General features: G+C 35.9%; 1 protein-coding gene across 4 annotated transcripts in view; it reads right to left on the bottom strand.

The window, feature by feature from the left end:
- LOC109110205 (F-box-like/WD repeat-containing protein TBL1XR1) overlaps positions 1-16,255 on the bottom strand; it is a 60,531-nt gene extending 44,276 nt beyond the window's left edge. For 3 of the 4 annotated variants that reach the window (XM_042734426.1, XM_042734428.1, XM_042734427.1), the window contains exon 1: positions 15,862-16,255. The gene's annotated coding sequence lies outside the window, so the exon portion shown is untranslated. The remainder of the gene's footprint in view (positions 1-15,861) is intronic. The other variant, XM_042734429.1, reaches the window with a different exon arrangement.
- Positions 16,256-22,285: the final 6,030 nt, after the last annotated feature.

The raw sequence follows: 22,285 nt of genomic DNA, 5'->3' as shown, positions 1-22,285 counted from the left end.
CAATGTGCATTTCTAAGAGACAAACAAAAAAAAAAAGATTATTAATGCACCAGCCAGCACTGCAAAATGTGCTAAAGATAGTCATCCAAGTCAGGCAACACAAACCTGTTTCATGACTTGAAACAATATTACTCATTAGAACATGCAGAAAGTAAGAAATTCATTTTTCTATTAAGATGTTTATTTTGTTAAGGAAAAATGACTGAAAAAGTGTAAGGAATTAATTATGTTTGTCATGTTCTGACCATAAATTGTAGTTTAAAACCACAATTAGCCTAACTGTCTGGTTTCTACAACTTTCACCTGAGAGCAAAAAATCTGCCTTTAAACTTCAAAGAAATAAAGATTTGACATTTGTGATAATTGATTTTGACTGATATGAAAAATTTTATTGTGATGTTTTTTTGACCATACTGCCCAGCCCTACTAGTAGACAACCAACTGAATGGTTTATCTCCAACTTGCTCCAACATACTAGTCTGGAAGTTTCTAGTAATCCTGAAGACCTCAATTTGCTGGTTCAAGTGAATTAAATTAGGGTTGGAAATAAACTTTATTGGATGGCGTCCTTCCAAGAGCAGAATTGGACACCCTTGCTTGTTAATCTAACTTTTGTAGATTTTTTTATGTGGATGAAGTTTTCAAGGTGATCAGATTTCAACAACTACTTTCTCATCACTAAAGCACCACTTCTGAAAAACATTCACCAATTTCTGACAATAATTTCAAAACAAAAACTGTTAGGCTGTTGGTAAATTGCCAGCAAAGTGCTCATTCTTAAAGTGTGGCCACACTTACTGTTGTTAGTTGAATATATATTTATATGTATGTATGTATGTATGTGTGTGTGTGTGTGTGTGTGTGTGTATGTGTGTGTATATATATATATATATATAATTAAATATTAATTTAAACATTAAACTGGAAAAATGAATCCCCTGCACAACTGCTGCTTCTGTCACTTTTTCTCTTGACAAGAAGTGCATTTATTCAGTCGCAGAATGACTGAAAATGGGAGACGTTTCAGACGCGCACTCCACTTCACTTCAGTGCCAGGCGCGAGTCAAACAAGTGCGGAAACAGTAGGCTACTGTGCTCACAGCGCGTGCTCTTCAATTGCAAGCTCAAAGGTGACGGTGCACACTGTAGCCTGTATTCTTTCATATCAAAGCGCCAAATAAACTACATGCATGTAATTATCTCCTCGTCTGCATGCGCTCTCTTTGAAATAGGAATCGTTCCCACATTTCTTGTTAACATACTTCATTTAATCGCCGTCTCATTTGTATTTGGCCAGTTTGGAGAAAGCCTCGCCAAACCTGACCAGCCAGGCGTCTGCGATCACGGGAACTTGTACAAACGTGGATGGGTGACATGAATGGAGATGGCTCCATATCGGCAATTTGGTTTCCCAACAAGGTCCATCGCTCAACACAAAATTAATTTGCTGAACGCATAAACTGTATTTTCCTGCGCTCAAACCTCTTAAAGGAAATGCTGTGTATTGCGTTTGAGGTAATTTGTGAATTACTATAGACGTCTTATTACACTTGTATACAAAACTTATTATGCTTGTTATAGTGCGCGTGGTGTCACGTTTTGTATCCGACTAGTCGACTAGTCTAAAAGCAAGAAACTCCCAAAAGATGGTAAGAAAAAAATAAAAAAAACATTGTGCATACTCAATCTATGAATCACACTGACAAGTCCCTCAATGAATTCCGCTAAAAATAGGTAACAATTATGCCGTACTCTTGCCTTGCGTTATCATCATTTAATTTTAGGCGGTCGTTAAAAAAAGAAAAAAATAGAAGAGCACACACTCAACCTCAGCCAATGCTTATTTATTAAATAATCAGCTGGGGAAATCCAGAACAATGAAAAATCAATCAATAGCCTGACAGAATTCTTCATCTTCATATAACGTTAGTCAACATATTAAAACACAGATCAAAAACAATAGGGAATTTTATCAAGGAATAGCATTAAAACGGCTTCTAAAAACATACTTTGTCATGTAGGCTATATCATTTAAAAACAAAACAAACACAAAGGACCTGAGGCAATTAGGGTTTCCATCCAAAGTTGCAAATTTAACTTATGCGCAAAATTGGAATATCACATAAAACATTTGCGAACAAGCACTGTTTCCATCCAACGCATCAAAGTTACTTCCTGTTAAACTGGCACTAAATATCAGTAAGAAAACTAGAAGAACTGAATATAATAATTTTCATATATGATAAATTACTTGGGCCTCAGAGCGAGCAGACGAAACACAATAAATAATGTCACTGCTTTCAGAGACAGATGCGTGCTGCTGTTTGGGAATGCAGTCATGTACATTATTCAGAAATACTTTAATGACAGACTTTGCTCAGGCATTTCAGAACAACCATAACAACATTTCAGATGCTGTGAAACAAGATCATGCAGTCCGCTGCTAGTCAAGTTATCCCAAGTTATTTGCATTCCCATCTCCCATCATTCGCATTAATCCGTTTTCGCACAAGTCAAAAACCACCTCAAGTGAACGTAAAAACTTTTTTGCAAATTAAGGCGTTTCCATCATTCGTTTCTCATTCTATACTTCAAAATGCGCATTAAAACATGGTGTTGGAAACATATTCCTGCACTTGAAAAAACGCGCTCTGCAGGAACTGAAGTCGTGCACTCAGAGATAACGAAAAGCAAGCCAACGGAATTTTGGAAAGTGCCTGGACATCACGCAGCACCACCGAAGTGGGTCTTCGAGGAATAGACGGGGCGGACGGGAGGGATCGCAGCGGCGGCGGGCTGTAGTGATTGACATTAGCTGGCTTTGGCTAGTCTCTAAGCTAACCCCTACGTGCCTGTATTGAATATGATTATGCATAGCTCCAGTAGAGTTATTGTAAGCCAATTTAACATTACACAGTTTACACAAAACGTTTCAGTTTTCTTCTAATTTAAAATAATCCCACACCTTGCTTGTCTTTCTCGTGGTCACTTTTGAGCTCGCCACAACTGACACAAAGAAAACTCATGTGAGGCATGAGGTAAAAATGTAGTTTACATCCCGAAACACTTTTTAAAATAATGTATTATTTTTCAAATGTTTTATTTTAACTTGTTATTTTTAAATGTTTTAAATGTATCAATGGGAATTTGATAGTAACATAAAATGATGGTAATTTGAATGATAATCATGTTTTTTTTTTGTCATGTAATCGTCTATTGTTTTCAGTGTCGACTAGTAGGAGCTGTACCGTTTAGTCGACTAGACCCACACATCCCTAGTAGACAACCGTGACGGCGACTGTCACAGCCCTAGTGTGAAACCCTGTTATTTCAATAAGAATCCATGTGACTGAGAATTTGTGAGGGCAAAAGCATTACCCATGCAGATTTAGCAATTGGTTCAAATTGGTTCAAAATGCAGATTTGACTTCGGTGTGAGCTGTGATTCCTATATAAAACAATTGTCACTCAGAAAATTGCTAGTAAATTTCATAAACAATTACAATGAAACAGCAAGTAATGCACTGAATTTTAAAAAAATTAAGTAGGACACGGAAATAATATTTTCTTGAGAAACTCCAATAACCTGTTTTATTCATGACTTCTCAAAAAATAGCCTAATTTTTAAAGAGTACATTGCTACAGTATTGACTTTCTGCATATAAAATTTTGTCAGAATTTCTCTAATGTAACCACACCTTTACTACATAGTCCTAACCACAAATACAATTTCACAACTATTTAAAAAAAATGCCAAACCTTGAAAGACCTGACACCATGCTCTCTAACCTTCAGCAGCAAAAATATAATTCCTCCATTCTGACACCACGTGACTGATGCACTTGGCCCTTTTACTCTCAGCGAACAGAAACCGTGATCTCAGCTTAGTAAGACAAGGTTTCCCATTCCCTACGCCGAGCACAAACACCCTATTATACAGCCTGGCCTTCTTTGTCCAAGCATTGGTTTAATGGCCAAATGTAATTAAGCTAAGTGACAGGGGTCCTTCTTCACAACTTTTAAATGCATATTATCTGCAAATCCAAAAAATAGTGGTCTAGACCACATGGCTATCCAAAAGATAATGGTCTAGCCAACATGAGCGATCTCCTGGAAGGAATATCTTGACAGTGGAAAAAGGAAATAAAAAAACTTTTACTTTAAACAAGAAGCAGACAGATAATACAGCATTTCTGTTTGTCTGTCTGTATGTGTGTGTGTGCCAGAAAATAATCTCCCTCCATAATGTTTAATGATAAAACCTAGCATGATAAAAACACATGCAAATACCACATTAAGGGATTTCAACAAATTACAGAACCATTTAAGTGATTTCTGAGCTCACTGGATAGAACTGCTGTTATTTAAAGCCTCTAGCAAAACTGTTGAACAGTCAACCTACATTTTTTTTTTTTTATCACTCTGCTTATATTTTGTTGAAGAGGTAATATTAATTGATTGTATCTTAAGCGCCATGTTTTGAACACTGCATTAAACCAATACAAGTTGTTTAGGAGTAGGGATGTCACGATAGTAGACCTAGTAGTCGGTTCCAATACCACTAAAAATACACCATACTCGATACCAAGTACAATACCGTGGGGAAAGAATAACTTAATACTTTATTAAATAAAACATACAATAAAACATTAACTCCTTTAATTAACATCACAAAATAGCATACACAGTTTGTGTTCAGCAGATGCTCTCCAAAATGGCGCTACAGTGATGCGAAGAGACACAAAGGAGACAAATTGTTGAATAAAGTTGTTATTTTTGTTTTTCTTCTCGTACAAAAAGTATTCTCGTCACTTCATAACATTACGGTTCAACCACTGATGGCAGATGGACTATTCTGATGATGTCTTTTATACTTTTCTAGACCACGACAGTGTAATTTACTTGGCAGTCAATGGGACAGTCACAAGCCTCCCGGTTTTCATCCAAAATACCTTAAATTGTGTTCCGAAGACGAACTAAGCTTTTACGGGTTTGGAACGTATGGGAGTAAGTGATTAATGACAAAATTTTCATTTTGGAGTGGAGTATCCCTATAAGGCTTATTTTTAAACTGTTATTTATTTATTTACAGTCAGCTGTATTTACATGGACCCTACTAATCTGATCGTAATAGGACTAGAAGCATAATCAGAACAAAAAAAGTCACATGTAACCACGTCAATCGGATTGAATTGGCCAGATCTGACTAAAATTTTGATCAGATTGTAAGGGGTAGGGATGGGTATCATTTACATTTTATCAATTCCAATACTGCTTATCGATATTGGTACTTATCGATACTGTTATCAATACTATTTGGTGCAAAAAGATATGAAGTGAAAAGTTTGAAAAAAATCAAGTTATTTTGTTACTGCTGAACTTTAGCAACTGCATTGCAGTTCTTCAGTCAAGAGCAGTGAGTTATTTTTCTCTGTTTTATTTTATTAACATTAAAGGAATAGTTCACCCAAAAATGAAAATTGTGTCATCATTTACTCACTCTCAAGTTGTTTTAAACCTGAATGAGTTTCTTTCTTCTGTTATTTTGAAGAATGTGGGAAAACAAACAGCTGCCGGTTCCCAGTGACTTCCATATTGTTTGTCCTACTATCAAATTCAATGTGAACCAGCAACTATTTGTTTACCAGCATTCTTCAAACTATCTTCTTTTGTGTTTAGCACAAGAATGAATAAAAATTATTACAGGTTTGGTACAACATGACTGAGTAAATAATGACAGAATTTAAATTTTTGGGTGAACTATCCCTTTAATGACAAGCGGCAGTATGTTTAGTACTGTCCCTTTAAGAGCTGAACGCATCTTTTTCTCTCAACTGTTTACAATCACTTTAGACATAACTGTGTTTATATGTAAACCTCGTGATTTTGAGAGTATTAGCGCAATCAGTCTCTAACTAAGATAACTAAGTAATCAGGTGCTGTTTGACCGTGTACGGATGCTTCGGGTGTATGCGCTCTGAATGAGCACATGTTAGAACAGCACACAATTGAAACGTTTAACCACCAAGGCTTTAAAGCGCACACAAATATACTTTTGTGATTACGAAAAAGTGCATTGTCTCATGAGTGAACTCTACCGAATCAACATTTGATGTGCATGTGTCTCGCGAGTTGCAGTTGGAGCTGGAGCCAGGAGACATAATACACGCATTGCTTTAGGTGGGTGTTATATTTTGTCAGTAGATGTTTCATTATATTACTAGTGTTGCCTCCTTTGTTCACTATTACACTACTGAATATATATTGCATCTGACACTGGTGTCACTTAGGTTTGCAAACGTCGGCCAATCACTCCATGTGGTAAAAGCCGCTGTATGTGAAATCACGCACCTGATGGAATTGTGCACTGATTAGAGCACAGGCTTTATTGACGAGATGCGCATTATTTATCGTCCAATATTTATCGTGCACCCCTAAAAGTTGTGCCTTCCTTCTTTAAGTGAACATTTGGGCAGCGTTATGCAAATCTTCCCACATCATGATGTAGACATGTGGGGGCGTGTTTAAACAAGGCATTTTAGGAGGGCGCTGACAAGTCTTAACTTTTATAAAGAATATCTCTTTGGGTTTGAGACTTTAGTCTTTGCAACTTTAGGAATCTTATCTATTCACAAGCAGCTTGTAACACTCCAAAGAGAAAGGAAAACTTGAAATCGCATCATATGACCCCTTTAAAAAAAAGTATATTGCGTTTTGTTTAAAAAGAAGTTATATAAAATTTCAATAATTATCGATACCGAACGATTTGAAACATTATATTGTTGATACATTTTTTTTAGCTATATCGCGCATTATTATAAAAAAAAAGGTAGTAGTAAAGCTAATTTTTTATGTGATTGAAATATACAGGTTTCTGTGCAACACAAATTTAACTCACCTCCTCAGAAAAAAATTGTGCCATACAAAATGTGAACAGGATCGAATTCAGGTTTTATAAATACATTTGTTTTGAAAGGTACACTCAGTGAGAGCTATTCACTATCTTCAATACTCTAATCCACGCTGCTCATGAGAATTGACAAACGTATCAATAACTCTGAACCTGAACCAGAGAGATTAATTAAGCACCTTGATCCAATTCCTTTCTGACAAAATGCATTAGAAAATCCTCAATGCAAAGAACAAATGAGGCGAATGTATTCAGAAGTAAGAGATAAGATCAACCAATGATCCTCCACCATCCAACAAAACAAGATGCATCGAGTTCTGCGAATACAATTTGTCTCAGACTCATAGGGGTTTGTCAATGCACAGGAAGACACTTCCAGGGATCCCCTCCCCTAACTCTGGTAACGACGCAGAGCCTCTTTCAGGATATTGCACTGTTCTATTAGCTAGTGCTAGGTTTGCCATCCAATTTAATAGGAATTCCAATTTTGATTTGCAGGTTGCTGGCAGAGATTCAAAGTTTATACCATTTTCATTCCCTGGATGCCATCCTTGAAGTTTAAAAGCAAAGGGAGTTTTCAAAAAGAATTTGTAAAGTCGCTTTGCTGCGTCAGCAAAATATTTAATCACAGCAATCAAGACGAGTTCGAAATTATATTTGGGGGGGGGGGGGGGGGGGAACCTCTGTAGCCCTTAGGTTGCAAAAGCATGCGTAAGCTTCCCAAAGCTAATGTAAGTAGCACCTCAGACCGCAAGAGTGTCAGGCACTTCTGTATTACTTGAATGCATGCATGAACACACATGCCAGACACTCTAAAATTAGAAATGTGTGTTGACTGCCGAACTTCTACATTTGATAAAGTCTTGTATATCGGGGAATATAAGGGGAAGTCGTGGCCTAGTGGTTAGAGAGTTTGACTCCTAACCCTAAGGTTGTGGGTTCAAGTCTTGGGCCGGCAATACCATGACTGAGGTGCCCTTGAGCAAGGCACCGACCCCCCAACTGCTTCCCGGGCGCCGCAGCATAAATGGCTGCCCACTGCTCCAGGTGTGTGTTCACGGTGTGTGTGAGTGTTGTGTGTGTGCACTTTGGATGGGTTAAATGCAGAGCACGAATTCTGAGTATGGGTCACCATACTTGGCTGTATGTCATGCCACACTTATATAACTAATGCTTTAAGGCAAAACTGGGCTTGGATGAGTCTGCGATGGGTGTAAAAGAAAAGTCAAGGATTTATATCTAATTACTAATTAAATGTCTGCAAAAGCTCAATAAGATATGTAATATTTAGACTATATCTAACATATAGCACTGAGTTAAAAAAAAAAAAAAATTCTTAAATCCCTAAAATCTTTTGGTCTAGTCTGTTTTCAGCTAATCAACGGAACATTTTAGCATGCCTCTGATATTAAACAAAGTCTCAGATTTCACATTTTGTCCATTTTATTACAACATTAAAACTAAATTTTTTTGCCGCAGTTTAATGTGGAGTGACAGATCACAGTAGCACCTCAGTTCAAGAAAAGCAACAGAGAGCTGATCATCTCCTCCATTTTAATACCAGTTAGGCTACAGCATGAAATAATCATGAATGTACATCCAAAGGTTTGTTAAAAGAAAGAGTACAATTTACCAAAATCTGTTTTCTGTCTTATATAATTGCTCATGCATACATCAATATAACAGCTTGTAAGCAATGTTACATAACTTCATATTTACCTCAGGAAAAAAAACATATTCGGTGGCCATAAACTTTTTAGTCAGATAGGAAAACGAACTTTGATAAACACATACATCATATAACATAGGTCTACTTATTATCATTTTTACTGTTCTTCTATATTAAATTAAATTAAATAAATTCATCAAATTTTTATGACAGCCACCATTTAAATGCTTATATTTCAAAAAACTAATTAGGAGTAGAAATATAATTTAGGCCTATGTAATTGTAAAGTTAGTATTATAGCTATTATTATAAACACTTCATTATAAAAACTTCAAGTGTCTATATACAAATCAGTTAATTTTAAAGTTCAATATAATAGCAATGTAGTACCAACTGACTAGTTGAGAGATTTTTCTCCTTGAGAAAATTTGCCATGTAGGCCTAACTGATATATAGGCCTATCCAAAATAATCAATATTAAATTGGAATCGAAACGCAAGCCGAAGAATTGAAATTGAAACTACAACAACTATATTTTTGTCATTCCCATTTGTTCCAATATCAAATGAATAAACCTACAATAGCGCTCCTATGCCAGTAAAAAGATATCAAAAGATTGATTCAAGTGGTCAGACAATGTAAAATTTGCCATCCCTCCTTTAGCTGTTGCATTAGACACACTCACACAATAGTGCTAAACAGTTTTCTGAAATTTTAGGTCAAGGGCATAAAATACAAAATATAGTATTATACACAAAGTATATATATATATATGTACATTTTTAGATGAAAATATAACTGGTATAAATGCATGATGTTATGCTGCGTTCCAGTCAGGTTTTTGAGCCCGTAAGTCACGACTTCAAACCACGACTCACGACTTTGTAGCGTTCCAGGCAAGTCACGCCAAAATTCCTGAGAGCAAGGAATTGTAGCTAGATAATTAATTTTTGGCAACGTTAAATTGCCCTATAATCTAGTTTTCAACGGTTACCACTTGCATAAACTCCGCATCCGTAGGCAATATTATCCGTAGGGGCTGCCATTGTTGTTTCGCGGGTTATGTGATCTTTGACTGCCGTGCAGTGCACTTTCACGGGTATAAGGTTGGAAAAACACGGGTTACAGGGTGCCTGGAATGCGGCATTAATAACTGTGGAAACGAATCATCACAGTAATGCCACAATATCAAATCTGACTGCCACAAATAGATTTTCCAAAAGACTTTAACGTGAGCACTACATGTATCAAAATCAAAACGCAGCATGGGTGTTTTTATATCACTGTATCTTTGAAGGGAACCAAATGTCTTCAGAAAAGCTTCAATGCCATTTTCAATTCATCTTGCCTATAAAACCTGACAAAGTAGCATTTGTGAGCACTGTGCTGCTTTGACTACAGCTGTACTGGTGAAAAAGTTATATTTCTGCCAGTCCAAAAGCCCCACCTGAAATGATTTTGAATTTTTCAATCAGCCCATCTGCTGTTTTTGAGCAGACCAATGCGAAAATCGACCAATTTTTTTACGCAGAGCAAAAATTTGTAAAACATGTTTTATAGTAATTGTAATGAGTTTATGTCTTTTCCTTTTCATCCATGTCAAATTCAATGAATGACTTGATTAAGGTCTATGCTCAACTACTACAAAACAAAGCCTACCATTCTACTCTTTTCTTGCTGATCAGAAAAATGATCCGATCCGTGGGTCAAAAACCGTAATGTGAGCCGAACCGTGAGATTTGTGATCCGTTGAACCACTAGTTACAATGTTGGCTTTTTATGTAAATAAACATGTACTCTAGCCTGAAAGTACACAGTGTATAAATAGCCATTCAGACAATGTATACAGCCAAATTTTATTTAAAGCACATCTTGCCACTTGTCAATTAGCCCTTGTGAATAAGTGGCAGCTGCATCATCTTCATCACAACTAAACAGCAGTTTCAAAATATAAAATACAGTGAAAATCTAGTTAAAATAATCAAGGCATGTTTTCCATAGAGTTTAATTACTAAATAAATAAATCATTTCTATTTGCATAAATGTTTTCATGTTTATTCTGCTGATTATTGATGAAAATGTGATGCTACTTATATTCTCATTAAAACTTCCTTAACAGTTCCGTTGACAATTATTTTTAGTAAAAGAAATGCAATTAAACTGCCAAATTGGTTGATTTTAATAATAAATTGCAAATGCAAATTGAATCTGGTTTAGAAATTATTTAGAAATGTATTTACTAAAATAGACCCTCTGAACTGACTCATGGAAACAAACTGAACTTACCAACACATCATTTGTTCTTTAAGTTTAGAGCTCTTAAAACATAAATTGGAGGTAAGGCGGGTAAGGACACTTAATGAACGCAAACATTCTGTATACTGCCTATCCTAAATCCAATAAAAACTCTTCTAAAACAACAAGTTACATCACGTTGCTGAAAACTGTTGAATATTCACAAATTGCCACCAATGTCACATAAGGTGAACTGTAAGTTCCTGATAAAACTCTCTGCCTTTGAACATTTCCTTAATTCTCAAACAACATGTGCCCTTTAGAGCACATGGTACCGCTGCAGATTTACATGTTGAACTTGACCTTCAGGTCACAAAACAAAAGCATGCGACTGCGTGGGTGGGGGGTTGGACGCTACAGGGGTTTCATTAGTCTGTCAGAGGGCAGGAAGAGACAAATGAACAACTAAAGCACAGGTCAGAAATCCACCCATCCCCCAAACACCACCACAGCTGAGCACATGAACAACCAGTCTACAAGTTTAAGCTCTCGCTCATGTATATAACCTTTAATCTGGGAAATACAACCAACATGATGTGACATATGACTGCCCCATTAGCCTGCCTGAAAAATGGTAAACAAACAGTAAAATATTTGCATAATGCCCTGAAATGCTTTATTGGGTCATGCTTAAAAAACATCCTAAAAAGGTATGCCACGCTGCGCAAATGAGAAGTAATGAGGCAGATCATTCTACTGCCAATTTATGATGAAATGATTGAAAAAAACAGAGAGATGATATGAGAAAACCAGTAACTGGTGTTACTTGTTGGCAAAGAGAAGGGGAAGTCGCTTTCTCAAGTTTTACTTCCACTTACGGTCATATCTGTGTTTCAAATAACCCAAGTCAACATAGACAAAAGGTAAACAGCCAGAGGTCAGACAACATAATGAGACAAGATTGATATTCTAGTTCAGTAAAACAAAGCCTCAAAGTCTGCGTCTGCTTTACTGCCTCATATTTGTGCTGGTTAATAAATGAGTCATCATTTTCGAGTTCCTACATAGTTGGCTGATATTTATGATTTCTTTAAGGTAAGTTGGGCAATTTCAGTGCCACTAGTTGTGTAAAAACTGACTGTGTCCAAACAGGTTTCCCATACTTAGGATTTTATTGGTCATACACACTGATAGTCCCGCCCAAAACTTTCCATTTGCTAATTCTATCTCTTGTACAGCATCTTTAAATACCTTGAAAATCGTTCTATAAATATTATTATTCATATGCAATTTGGCCTGTCAAAGATTTTCACTATATATTTAATACACAGCCATATTTGTCATTTATTAAATTTTAGGGCTTGGATAATAAATCGATGCATCGCGAATTGAAAAATGATTCATCATCGATTCTGAGATTTCCCAAAAGCATCGCGATTCTTTCTCAAGTCGATTCTGAGCTTAGTTTTGAGCAGCAGATGGCACTGCAGGCTTTAGAAACAGCCATAATCTGCTTATTTCCAAATCCTTACACACACTGAACCTAAATTGATCATTCACAAAATTCGAAAAGGTTGAAGCGAATTACAAGGGCGTTCACAGTGGGCTGTGTTTACATTAATCTGGCGTCATAAAAGTATTCTGAGCCGATGTGAAATTACAGACTCAGTAGAACGCACAAGCGCTCTTCTTCATGAGCATTTGAGTGTGCGGATAAAAACTAGATTAGAGCGCCATCTGGTGTTAAAATATAAGCTCAGAATCGATTCCAGAGAGAATAGCGATGTATTTGGAAATCTCAGAATCGAGCCACAAATCGATTCTGCATCAATTTGCAGCCCTATTTAATTTATACTTCAGGTCGTATCTCTCCTCAACCTGAATTTTGTCCCCCACACTGTGCTGTGCTATATTTCATACTTTCACAACACTGCAAAACTATGTATAACAGCACATCTGAACTTGCTGTAACTGATACCTAAATTTAGTCAGCTAGCAGTTTCTGGGAATCATTCATAGAGAGAAGCTGACCATGGTGAAGTCAATCACACCAGGGAACGTCCTGCTCATCTACATCGGGATGCCTCTTCCCCTCCCCCCCCTAAACACACACACACACAGATCCATAACATGAGCCACGTTAACCCAGATAGACGAGGTGCTGAAAAAGGCTTCATCTGATTAGGTGTCAAATTCCACATATAGTAAGCCACACTAAATTTAAAAATGATGCCATTTTTTGTATGCTAAAATACTTCCTTCTATACAAGGGCCATATTTTTACTGTAAATACACCACTTGATGGCTGAAGTTTCTGTTTGTCCAAACAGTGACAGACAGGGATAATATACAGAAACCTGTTTGAAAACAGTCATTTTTGCAATCATTTTAGACATCTCCTAAGTATTCTATGTAACACATCTATGTATTATTTGCAGATTTACAAACATAACTAGTTAACAGTTTTTTTTATTTATTTATATGATTTTAAACATTGTGAGACATGATGCAAGAGCACAACACCCATTTGAATGTGTGGATGTAACAACACCACTTTAAAGGGGATGAATGTTAAAACACTTTTTAGTGAACAACTGTTTTTAAAACCTATATTTTAATATATTTTAGCAAAGTGGAAAGAATTTAATAACTAAGTATTAGCTAGCTTTTTTACAAAAAACTATCCACTACCAAAAGACAACTCTACTGTAAATAAGAGGTCAGATTTCCTGTACGCATGTTATACACGTATGACCTACTAATTTGTTTACTATTCCAAAAATTGTTTGCATTCAACGGTATCAACCTTTAATTTTAATGTAAAAACATGCCATTTTTAACCTGAATGTGCCAGGCTTCCAGTATCACTCGCTTCCAGTTATTTTAGCTTATTTACAAAATCAGTCGATAATGTTACTAATCCAAACTTCCATTTGGTATAATGTGTAGCGCAAATAGTTTTACCATTCACTGCACTTAGTCATTCTTCCAATTAATTACCTAAAGCAGCTAATGAATCAGAAGTCTCGCACACTGACAGAAAATATCGTATTTCTCTTGAAAAATAAGGTGGATAAACTTAGAAATTAGCGTACAGTTACAGTACAGAGTTACTTCAAAAACAGCAAGTGATTGACGGACCTGATAGCAGGCCACCAACCATATAATTCACCAATAATTCAAGAAACAGACCAGAGAGTCATTTTAACTTGACTTGCGCTTGATTTCATGTTAACTAACCAAACGGGCATTTTGGCGTACCGCAGAACAAGACCAAAGAGATACATTGCCAAAATTAGTTTGTTTACTAGTTGCCCTCCACTGTGTACATAAAAAGGTTTACTTTCTTAAAAAGATAAATTATTGCTTCTTTACGTGGATGCATTAAAAATCCACTTTTCATATTACATGTGTTATACTGTATCGAATTGCACAACTAGACAAGTTACAGCAACAGTGTTCCTCAATGACCTTGCAGAAAATAACACAGGCCTTGTTCAAGAAAGCATAGACCATGGCAGGCATTTTCAAGCTCACACCACCATCTGCCCATATCATCTCAACCTTGAGGCTCAACAAAAACAGGGTCAACGACACCGCACCGCAACAGAGCACAGACTCAAACGTCACATTTCAACATGTCGACTGGCCCGCTGTGATTCTGCTCGATGAAGGAAAGGGGGGAGCAAAAAGAGGGAAAAAACGCAATGGATCGGATCTGTCTGTCCCATCCCCCACATCTTGCTTCAATCCACTCTCAGGCACTAGTTACATAACCGTGCCACTCTTCCACTTAGAGAGAGATGCAGATTTCAAACAAAGGCTCAGAGACTCAAATCATCTACTCGTAGAATCTAAGACAGACTGTATTTATAATTAAAAATGCTTTGTCTGTATTTTTACGGTGTATTATTATAGGTCCAATTTTGGTGGGGGGGGTGTTGTGTAAAAATGAGCTAGGTTATCCTAACCCCAATAGTAAATGACTTTAAGGATTGAGATCTAAATAGGTTACATGTGAGCCATTACAATGGGAGTTTCCCAACACACATGGCCTTCAAATTACGCACACACAGTACAGAGCTCCCCACCCCCACAGTAGACTAAACACTATGATCCAAATATCTCACACACATTCATCTTATATAGTACTACATTTTACACTAAAAATTCAACTGCACTCTCTGAGTGACTGTAAAATATAAAATAAGCAGTAGTAGTTTGTGTTGGTGTCAAATGTAATCACATGCATTGCATGATCTGACAATGACAGTGTATATAATCAGTGTGCATACTAAGAAATATCACTTTAGGTGTAAATTATTATAAATTCATGATCCTGTCATTCAACACACACTCTGTTTATCCAAACACTGAATGTGAGTTGAGCTCCCCTCCCCCACTCTCATAGAGTTGAGTGCATTGCCCACAACACTGTCATGTGCTCGAGCTCTTCTTCATTTACAGTCTTATTATAAACACTGATCACAATTCACACATTGTTCAAATAGTTATATTCACTTACATAAAGAACAAATTTGAGTATAACTCAAATAAAAACCAGTTTTCAAGAGGTGCATCATTTATACAGAATAAAAGAAGAGTATTTGTGTGAAAACATCAACTTGAGTAGATTTTATGATGCACATTAGAATAAATGTTAAAATAAAATGCCTAATATTAAATTATATTAATATACCAATAATTAATATAACATCAGGTGCAAGGAAGTCAATTTAATGCATAATTGACTTAAAACAGCATCAGCATTAGACACTAATGTCTGATGAAATTATGTTTTGCACACACCTAAACTACCAAACAATCTGAAGTGGTGCTGCATTTACGCGCGCGCACGCACACATACACACACGCACACACACACACACACTGCTGCCCATCCCCCACCCAGCCAGATCCTCCAAAAGAAATGCCCTTGTCCAATTATAAATCGCTATATATCGTTATTAAAAACACACAGAGGTACATTAACGCACATAGACTGCTATATTATCGATATAACGAGTAAAATGAAGAAAACACTCACTTTAATACCCGGATGAGCGCTAGGGCTGCCTTTCACTGCTTGTGTGGAATTTCCTCCTCCTCGATTATTTTGTCAAATAGTGCTCAAACAAAGCGTTATAAAGCTGCTTTGAGGCGGCAGATCGTCAGCTAAATTCCCAAACAAGAGTCCGGTCCCGTTTGCATCGGCGTGAAGCGGAATAAAACCGTTTAAAAACAGATTTAAGAGCGATTGAGGTACATTGTGGGGCTGTTTGCTAGTGGAGAAAGAGCCAAACGGTTCAGGAGCAGCCAACGGCTTCAGACACTCAAACACTGGAGAGGTGACCTTCCAGGCGAAAATGGGGGAGGCCTGGGCGGTTGTCTCTGCAGCTTTGTTAAAACTGAAGGAGGAATATCGCAATTACTTGCCTGTTCGTTCCATCTCAATCGGCGTTTTACCCTAAACTGCGGCGGAGGTGTGTAATTTTAGCGAGTATGAGCCCTCCCGTAAACTACGTGACTGTTTATGACACATGAATGGAGATATTTCTATATTGTAAAATACATTAAAAAGAGATTCTACTAAACATTATTGTGATAGGTTAAGATTTATCTTTTGGATTTTTTTATAAGGTCATAAATGTCGATTATTGTTTGCTGAAAGATGCACAACAGTGCTAAATGTAATTGTTTATATTTTGAGCAAAATACCTTATTATTGTCATTCGTGTTATTGGTTTTTCATATTTTACTTAAATATTTTAACATTTCAGTTCACCTTAATGTGCTATTTTGCTTGTCGTAATTACAATGTTCTTTGTTTTCATGCATTTGTTAGAATTATAGTTTGTAATAATAATATGTTCCCTTAATGTAAAAAAATGCAAAGTATGCAACAGTCGGTTACATATTTAAATGATATGAATGAAAGTGCAAATTTGCCTGCGGCTGATGCATTTGAGGTTAGCAAGACTATTAATGTTAGTATTATTATTATTCAGCGTTTTTACAGTGTATTCCGTTGAGTTTATGAATGCAATAGCCAATCAGAGTCGGTCAGATGAGTCATCGCTGAAACACAAGAGTTTTGCTATTCAGTGCGCTTGCTGGCTGAATTCTGGTCTCTCGCAAATTCTCTCATCACAAACTTCATGCGATGTAAGTATAAGAGATTCAATCGTCATACAGTGTATCATAAACTCATGCAAGACTTAAGTCAGTGATGATGTTTTTTGATAATGTAAATATTCTTTGCTCGTTTTTTTGTAGCAGTTGAATAACTGTAAGCATTAAAATTAGTAACTAATGTTTCTATTAAATTGTTGCCATGTTAAATACAAATTCAGTCATATTAAAAATACTTTAGAACATCCATGCTACTTGACTAAAAAGATTTAATGTGTAGTTAATAAATTACACTAAGATTAGGATGCTTTTAGCCTTACCCTAACACTCTCTGGCAATGAAACCAAGTACATAAATAAATAAATTGGCTTGATAATAGAGTGGAGGATCTATGACGTCATTCTGTAGGCGGATCAGCTGTTAGCATGACATTAGTTCCCTGACAAAAAGCTTATAAGATTTTCACATAGGCTTTTGGATTATCGCAAAAAAAAATAAGCTCTGTGTTCAACCATAGTTCATGAAATTTACACGTTTTGTCCATTAAGATAATTTTCACAAGATAATACAGTTAATTGTATTACAAATTATACTACGACTGGAAAATACTGTAAATTGATAAACTGTTAAGCGTGATGATGTTTAATGTCTCCGCCAGAGCCTGTAGTCCCATTTAGCAACTTGTTAGCAACCATCATTTTTAAGAAACGTAACAGTTTAAAAAAATCACGAGTGGTTTGTAACTGATGTGTTTTGTGTCGTAGAATAAAACGTGTAAGTATGTTGGGCCTGTGTGAACCATGCACCTTACTTTAGGGATTTAACCAAAATCCCATTCAAAAAACCCATTGACTCTGGGATGATGGAACCGGAAGTGCTAAAATGCTAACTCGCTTCCGGGTTTTTGCCTACAAAGTGACATCAGTGATGTCATCAGTGACATAGTTCCACCACTCTATATCGTGTATCGGTGATCTCACAGGCTAACAATAAGACCATATGACTCTGGAGCATATTGCCCAACACTAGTGCAACATATACCAAGAGAAGTATTAATTTAGAAAAAAATTATACTAAAACTATCCTCTTCTTCACTATGTTAAGAGGTTATGTGTCACCTCAACTGTGTAAGTTGGATATCAAAATTATTTTCTGTACATAATTATTTCCTGAGGTGGTGCTCATGTGCAACTTCAGTAGTTAACTTGAATTTGCCATAATATTGCTAGCATGTTAATGGCAGCAATATGGTGTGTTCACATCATTTCAGAATTATATGTAAAAAAAAAAAAAAAAACAGTTTTCACTAAACTCATAATTACATGATTTGTGACATCCAGTAAAATGGCAACAGTCTTAACAGTTAAGGATTGCTTGGTACCTCGACACATATTTCTGTTTGATTCTATTTTATTATAGCCACTATTACCCGGTGTGATTTTTTTTTTATTTTGATTTGATTTGATTAATGTAATGAATAAATATTTTGCTGCCATCAACAACGAAGCCGCACGTGGATCCGTTTTATCGTTATGACTGTTGCCATGGTAACAAATCATTTCTGAGTCTGACGACATGAACAGCTCTGAGTAGAATCTCGTAATTACAGTAATTCAAGATATGAATGCAGCATTAATCCTTGGTCTATGGGTTGGGCGAGGGGTACGGTTGCCTCTGAAATAAATGCTAAATATTGCGATTTTATAATTATTTGATTAATTACGTGACCAGATGTAAAATGAATTTGGTTGCCATAGCAATCATGTTGGCCCTGTTTGAAAAATGCTGTCTTCGCTGGCAGTAAACAGAGATCGGAAGGCTTCAAGTTGCCTTCCTCTTGTTGGTTTTGTGATGTGTGTGTAATGAATATATACGTAATATTTTTTTTTTTACATCTTAAAGATCACTAGATGTACCATGGAAGCCTGTCTGAACTTTTACGCAAACACGCTGTCTGTTAAGTTATTGACTGGGCAAAAAGGCTGGTTTTAAATACAGCCATTTTGTTCTTTTTCCCTGCTGACACTCGTTTCTTACTCTCCTACACAATCACAATGTTCAGTGTGGAGGGTTTGTGTCTGTTTGGCTCTAATCTTATCAAACCTCGAAGTGTGTAAAAGCCTTGAACAGAAGGTCTCTCCTCTTACTTGCTCTTGTCCTTTCGTCTTTTCTCCTTTCCTTCAAACATCAGTTTATTCGGTTCTGCCTCACAAAAAAAAAAAATTAAAAAAAGAAAAATTACTAGATAAGGAAATTAGGTTATTTAAATTAACTATCTACTAACAGCCATGTAGATGTATTCCATTACAATATTGATACAGTAGCATATATTATATATAATATAATAATATATATATAATATTGCAAAAACATTGATTTCCACCCTACACCACTACTAAATACCCAACACATATTTCCTTTTAAAGGGTTGGAGGTCACTTCATCCATCCATCCATCCATCCATCCATCCATCAATGTGCACGTCAACTTGAGATATATATATCACTTTAATCCAACTTTTTTTAATATTAATAAACACTGATAACAAAATAAATCATATAAAAATGGAACAAATATTGCAAAAATGAATTAAATTAGCTGTAAATTTGCAGTAAATAGAAAAAAACAAACAGTATGAATAATACCAAAACAATAATGCCAAATTAATACCAAAATTTCACAGAAAATTAAAAAATCAACAGTATAAATAATACCAAAACCTAATAAAGTAATAATTAAGTTTCACAAAAAATAAATTACATTTCTTGTAATTTCACAGAAAATTCAAAGACCAACATAATACAAATTACCAAAACATAACAAAATAGTTTAGTCTTCCAGGAAAAGAAATGTAATTCCTTGTAATTTCACAGTAAATTAAAAAAAACAACAATATAAATAATACCAAAGCAATAATACCAAAATTTCACAATGTAAATTATATAAATAATTCTTATAATAATACTAAAACAACAAAAAACAAAATAATTTAGTCTCCCAAAAATAAATTTCATTCCTTGTAATTTCAATGTACATTAAAAAAGCAACAGTATAAATAATACCAAAGCGATAATACCAAAATTTCACAGTAATTTCAAAAACCAACTGTATAAATAATACTTAAACAATGAGAACAAAATAATAGTTTAGTCTTCCAAAAGAAAGCAAGCCTGCCAATTCACAGTATAGTTGTAAAATCTCCAATACAGATTTGAAAAAAAAACAAAAACATAAATTCTAAAGAACTGCATGAATATTCGACATCATAAAAATTAATTAGTCAATCATGGATCCAGCTGTGGAGCTGCAGACAACAAGATGGAGACTGGGACTCTCTCCCATGGCTGAGGTTTCAATGGCTGTGCTAACAAACAAAGCTGTATCCGAAACCTTGAAAACAAGAGCAGGGCAGCCATCTGGTCCTCCCTCACAAGGGACACTGATAAATTTCACCGGATTCAGGAGGAGAGAAAGACAGGGAGGCCGGATCAAGCGCGATTGTTCAGAGCATGGCACAAAAGAAACTCCGCAGTGAGCTGTTGGAAACAAAGCAGGGAGAGGATGGCTGTCAGTGTTTAGTGTAGGGCTCTGGCTCAGGGACTGCAGGCTTCAGTGGCCATTAGTGTATACAACGTGGGAGGCAAAGGCAGGAGAGATTAGTGAATATTAAACAAATCTCTGTGTGTGGGTGTGCTGCCCAGGAGCATCTATAATTAAAATGCATGTTTGGACCAGAAAGGCTGTTTTGGTTAAAGGTGTGTGCGTGGTATGTTCTCTCCCCCGCCAACTAGTTGCTGCTCAGTGGAAATGCAATGAAAGCAATGAATGCTTGTCACCGTGGGACAAAAAGACTCCTTGCACAAGCCCGATCAGGGGTTTAGAGAAGGTGCCAAAAGTCAGAATTTGACAATTTTGTAGCCTGTCCATGCCTCAAAGGCACACTGACAGATTTATTGAAGGTTTTACAACAGACATAGTACTTTATATGGCTTAAATCCACCAGATGAAACAAAAGGCTTTTTTTTTTAAATCATACTATTCAAAAGGGAAGCAAAAATAAAAAGGCAAATACACAATTTTGAAATACTAAAAGGTATTACAAAATTGTACGACAGAGATAATAAAATTATGTAAGCACATTAAAACAAAAGAACATGATGAGAATAAGATGGCATACACTGTTATTTTGAAAATGATGGTTCGTTATCATGGAAACAAAACACTAACAAAGATAAGATTGCAAGAGCCATTCTCTAGTAGTTCTCAAGGCATTTAGCTTTTAATGAAACTAATGAAATCATAATTCAGTGGTGTTAAACCGGTTTTGTTTCAGGATCCAGATTTTACAGTGGACAAATGGTGATTCAGCACAGTACCAAACTGATTTATTGCACGCAAGTAAACAAAAATGTCTGAGTAATATTATTATACTATGAACTGCATGAGATCTAACAATATCTAAAATGAAAAATCTGAAATTTAAAATATGAAGCATTTATTTTCTAAAGGTTAAATTTTGGTTTCTGCAACCGATAATTCACCACACAAAATACATAATGGCCATTACAAACAATGTGTATTCCCATTGAAAATCCATCTTTACTTTGGTCGTATTTTACTTGTTTAAGTAGTTTTGCTCTCAAATATGCTACACAGGCTATCTTTCACATTTAGATGGCATTATATCAGAAAAGATAAATCTGTGCCAAAATCATTTAATGACATCAACAACAAAATATATGGCAAGCACTATTATTATTAACATTTTGTATCAGCGGATATATGAGAACACACCTCAAAACTAAGAATGTGTGGATTACGTTAATAAGATAGTAATTCATAATCACTATTACGTACAAAAATTTATTCCTGTCGACACATACTAAACAAAAGCAAATGATCAATATAAAAATTATCAATTTAATAAAAATAAAATAGTTTTCATATTTCATATTTAATTTATGTATTCCCTGTAGTAGTTATTTTCAATGTTTTAGCACAAGCTGTTACTGCAATAGTCACGGCAGTCCCCCCCACCCACCCCCAAAATGGCAGTAGCACAAATACAGCATCATAAAAAAAGAAAAAATTCCACTCAAACGCTCACATGTCCCATTTCCGAGATATATCGCATTAATGTTACAGTAAGAATTACACTCCATCAGCCATAAGTTCCTCATAATGGCTGGTGTCTGTAATATTTACAGAGCACCATTAGCTGAGGTGTATGCGTATTTCTCTGTGTGTGTGTGTGTGTGGTGTGGTGGGGGCTGGGCACAAATGTAAAATCTTCCCCATCCCTTCCCTCCTGTTATTTATACTGTCTAAGGCAGGCCTGC

Source organism: Cyprinus carpio, chromosome B11 (genome assembly GCF_018340385.1).
Source record: "Cyprinus carpio isolate SPL01 chromosome B11, ASM1834038v1, whole genome shotgun sequence".
Lineage (NCBI taxonomy): Eukaryota > Metazoa > Chordata > Actinopteri > Cypriniformes > Cyprinidae > Cyprinus > Cyprinus carpio.
This window is presented reverse-complemented; position numbering and strand designations above follow the sequence as displayed.